This window comes from Culex quinquefasciatus, chromosome 1, assembly GCF_015732765.1.
Source record: "Culex quinquefasciatus strain JHB chromosome 1, VPISU_Cqui_1.0_pri_paternal, whole genome shotgun sequence".
In the NCBI taxonomy this organism is placed as follows: domain Eukaryota; kingdom Metazoa; phylum Arthropoda; class Insecta; order Diptera; family Culicidae; genus Culex; species Culex quinquefasciatus.
In genome coordinates this window covers 58,434,485-58,439,484 of record NC_051861.1, presented here as the reverse complement: position 1 = coordinate 58,439,484, position 5,000 = coordinate 58,434,485, and the positions used below count along the sequence as shown (strand labels likewise).

The 5,000-nt window shown below is 44.7% G+C and overlaps 1 protein-coding gene and 1 pseudogene across 2 annotated transcripts in view; both read left to right on the top strand.

Annotated features, from left to right (window-relative positions):
* Positions 1-5,000, top strand: part of LOC6048541 (methylthioribose-1-phosphate isomerase) — a 168,926-nt gene that overhangs the window by 24,461 nt on the left and 139,465 nt on the right. The window lies entirely within an intron of this gene.
* On the top strand, positions 2,237-4,081 carry LOC119770728 (annotated as a pseudogene).

The window sequence follows — 5,000 nt, the reverse complement described above, 5'->3', positions numbered from 1 at the left end:
TGTCACGAGTGTACCAAGATATACAAATTCATCCACCACCTCATATCTTTCTCCATCTATTTCCACCTCCGAAACACCATCACCTGCACTGCCACGCGCTCTGCCAGCAACCAGATACTTGGTCTTGGCAGTGTTAATGGTCAGTCCGATCTTCGCAGCTTCCCGCTTGAAAGGGACGAACGCCTCCTCCACTGAACGACGGTCGATACCAATGATGTCGATGTCGTCAGCGTATCCAAGCAGCATGTGCGATTTAGTGATGAGTGTTCCGTTTCTTTGCACGCCTGCCCTTCGCGCAGCACCCTCCAACGCTATGATGAACAGTAAGTTCGAGAGAGCATCGCCCTGCTTCAATCCATCCAACGTAACGAAAGCTTCAGATGTCTCGTTGGCTATTCGCACGCTTGATTTTGCTCCGTCGAGCGTTGCACGAATCAGTCTTATAAGCTTCGCCGGAAAGCCGTGTTCTACCATAATCTTCCAAAGTTCGTTTCTTTTGACCGAATCGTACGCCGCTTTGAAGTCGATGAACAAATGATGTGTTTGCAGGTTGTACTCCCGGAACTTGTCGAGGATTTGTCGCAGAGTGAACATCTGATCCGTCGTTGACCGACCCGCTCGAAAACCGCACTGGTATTCGCCGACAAAGGTCTCGGTCATCGGTCTCAGCTTGCTCCACAGGATGCGGGAGAGTACTTTGTACGCTGCGTTGAGGATTGTGATGCCTCGATAGTTGGCACAATCGAGTCTTTGCCCTTTCTTGTAGATTGGGGTGACGAGCCCGTCTAACCAGTCGGTCGGAAGCTGTTCTTCGCACCAAATGCGTAGGATGATTTGGTGCAGAATCTCGGTCATCCGCGTACCCCCGTGCTTGAAAAGTTCGGCCGGAAGTCCGTCCTTTCCCGCGGATTTCCCGTTCTTGAGCTCTTTAACAGCCTTAGCTACTTCCTCCAACGTAGGCGGGTCCACAGCTTTTCCATCTTCCTCAACGTGTATCCTGTCCTCGACGATTCCCTCTCGTGCCTCACCATTCAACAGCTGCTGGAAGTGCTCCTTCCACCTAGCCGCCACCGCAGTCTTGTCTGTCAACAGGTTGCCTTCCGTGTCGTTGCACATCACAGGGGAAGGCGTGGTTTTCCTTCTTACACCGTTGACAGTTGCGTAAAACCTCCGCTTATCGTTCGCGTTGTACTGTGCTTCCGCTTCGGCAAGTATCGTTTCGTCGTACTCCCGTTCTTTTCGGCGGTGGATTCGTTTCTCTGCTCTTCGCAACTCACTGTATCGCTCACAGTTTCGGCGCGTACCCTTAACGAGCATACGCTTCCTGGCCTCGTTCTTCTCGTCCGTCACTCGCTGGCACTCCGCATCGAACCACCCTTTGGGTTTGCGACCTCTGGTCGTGCCGATCACTTCGGTAGCCGTTGTGTTGACGATGCTCTGGAGGGCTCCCATTGCTCGTCCAGGTTACCCGTAGGCGCGTCCTCGTTGATCCGCTCGTCAAGCTTCCGACTGTACTCTGCAGCAACGTCGCTGCTCGCGAGGCGCTGGACGTTCAACCGCGCTACCCTCGCAGTCCGCGGGGTCAACACGTTCGACAGCCTAGCTCGGATCTTGCACGCTACCAGGAAGTGATCAGAGTCGATGTTCGGTCCTCTGTACGATCGGACGTCCATCACGTCCGAGAAGTGTCGACCATCCACCAAAACGTGATCGATTTGTGTGCACGATTCGCCATTCGGGTGTCGCCAGGTGTGCTTCCGAATGTTCATGCGCGCAAAGAAGGTGCTACAGATAGCCATTCCTCTGGCTGCGGCGAAATTGACCAAACGTAGGCCGTTGTCATTCGTGCGAGGATGAAGGCTCTCCTTGCCGATGACAGGATGGAAGAAGGCTTCCCTTCCGACCTGCGCGTTTGCGTCTCCGATGACTATCTTCACGTCGTGTCTTGGGCACTCTCCATAGGTCTTGTCCAGACGCTCGTAGAAAGCGTCTTTCTCGTCATCGGGCTTGTCGTTCGTCGGAGCGTAGATGTTGATCAGGCTGTAGTTGAAGAATTTGCCCTTTATTCTCAACACGCAGATCCGGTCATTCACCACCTTCCACTTGATGACTCGGTTCTTTTGATCCCCAATCACTACAAAACCGACTCCGTGCATCGCCTTTCGCCGCCACTGTAGTAGATGTGGTACTTGAAAGAGGTGTTGGCGATGGGGTCCACCGTGAATTCTCGCTCTCCATGACCGGGCCATCGAACTTCCTGGATGGCGGCCACATGCACGTTCAGCTTGTGCAGCTCCCGGGCAAGAAGGCCAGCACGTGCAGGATCTTGGAGAGTTCGAACGTTCCAAGTACCGAGTTTCCAATCGTTGTCCTTTTTACATCGCCTGGTCTGATGCCGATTAATCCGTCCTGAATTTCTTCTTTCGTTTTTCTGAGTTGGTGATTTACTTCGGTATGCCGCCTACACGGAACAAAATCTGGTCGCTGGATCCGAAAAATATTTTCGATGAATTTGAAAACATTGGATGTTTCCGAAATCATCGAGAATGTTTGCGATATTGGAAAAAATGTTTTCGATATTGAAGCAAAAAGTTTGCAAAATCGAAAACACCATGTTAGCGGCGCATTTTTTAGCCCGGTCCGCCGCAGCCAATGCGTTACGCTGTCAGGATCAGCTGTTCGCATCTTTCGCAAGTAGTAAACAAACAGCAAACCTAACCTATTTTTATTTTGTTCATTTCGTTGAGTACCGTTTATTTTTTTTAGAAATAAGTGTTCCGGTCATGTTTCAACAGTTGTACGGTGAGTATAATAATCTATGAACCGAATAATTCAAATTATCATAAATTTTCTGTTTCGCTTCAGGTTGGCACGGTGGTCTGCAAGTTTTAATAGTCCGGGAAAGAACTGCTGAGCTCGACATTCGATCGAGCATGAAACGAAAATGCGGAGCACACGGACCGGTCAACGTTCTTGCTGTGCAAAAGATTTGACCAGACCCAGGAACCGAAACCCCGGAGGTCCGCCACTAAAAAATGGGCTCAAGTAGCCCATGAATTCCAGCCTCTCATCGGTGTGGATAGATCTCGGTTAAACAAGAATACACCGCTGGATGGAACCTGCTCCACCAGGTCCAACTGCTGCTGAGTGGCGTTTTTCTTTTCAAGGATCAAAAACCCACGATTCTGCGCCGGAAACGTCGGAAAATCCGAAACGCCGGAAAATCTTCAAGGATTTGGTTCTTACGGTGGTGCCGGTGCTGGCCGCGGAGAACGCGGACGGAGCCGTGGTCGTGGCGGCAAGGAAGACTCCAAGGAATGGGTTCCAGTGACCAAGCTGGGTCGCCTGTTGCGCGATGGTAAGATCCGCGCCCTGGAGGAGGTCTACCTGTACTCGCTCCCGATCATGAGCCGCTCGCTCAAGTACGAATGTGTTGTAGATCATACCCGGCCAAAAGCAGACTCGTGCCGGCCAGCGTACCCGTTTCAAGACGTTCGTCGCCATCGGTGACTCCAACGGCCATATCTGTCTCGGCGTCAAGTACAGCAAGGAAGTGGCCACCGCCATCCGCAGTGCCATTATCCTGGCCAAGCTGTCGGTCGTGCCGGTTCGCCGTGGTTACTGGGGTAACAAGATCGGCAAGCCCCACACCGTGCCCTGCAAGGTCTTTGGTAAGTTCGGTTCCGCCCTGGTGTGCCTCAATCCGGCTCTCCGTAGTACCGGCATTGTGCTTTCAAACAAAACTCAAAAGCTTCTTTCCAATTCCAGCCGGCGGAACTTGCCACCATCTATGCATTTCCGACGATGATTGTCACGGATGTCCGGTATCTTTGTGCCTCGCTTAGCAATTCGAGCTTGACCGGAGCATCGTTGGTGGAGGACCACGGCCATACGACTTCAACAATATTACCCATTGCGTACGCCACAGCACCGACGACAACCTATGGTAGAGGCTATTTAATCGCCGTTGTAAAATAGTCGGTGCAAAACACAAAAAAAAAAACAAAGTACAAAAACACCAATGAAACCAGTAGGAAAACAACAACAAAAACATACGAAAAAAATAAACAACATACATAACAAAAAAATTACAAAAACACTAAAATACACAAATACTAAAACAACTAAATTGAAAAAAAAGTTCAATGCTAATGTAAATGACAAAATTTATAAATTTCAGCATTCTAAAAAAACAAAAAAAAAAACAAAAATACAAAAATAAAAAAATACAAAAATAAAAAAAAATCAAAAATACAAAAAAAAAATACAAAAATACAAAAATACATAAATACAAAAATACAAAAATACAAAAATACAAAAATACAAAAATACAAAATACAAAAATACAAAAATACAAAATACAAAAATACAAAAATACAAAAATACAAAAATACAAAAATACAAAAATACAAAAAATACAAAATACAAAAATACAAAAATACAAAAATACAAAAATACAAAAATACAAAAATACAAAAATACAAAAATACAAAAATACAAAAATACAAAAATACAAAAATACAAAAATACAAAAAAAAAAAAAAAAAAACAAAAATACAAAAATACAAAAATACAAAAATACAAAAATACAAAAATACAAAAATACAAAAATACAAAAATACAAAAATACAAAAATACAAAAATACAAAAATACAAAAATACAAAAATACAAAAATACAAAAATACAAAAACACAAAAATACAAAAATACAAAAATACAAAAATACAAAAATACAAAAATACAAAAATACAAAAAAAATACAAAAAAATACAAAAAAAAAATACAAAAATTCAAAAATACAAAAATACAAAAATACAAAATACAAAAACACATAAACACAAAAACACAAAAAAACAAAAACACAAAAACACAAAACCTTAAAAACACAAACACAAAAACACAAAAACACAAAAACACAAAAACACAAAAACACAAAAACACAAAAACACAAAAACACAAAAACACAAAAACACAAAAACACAAAAGACAAAAACACAAAA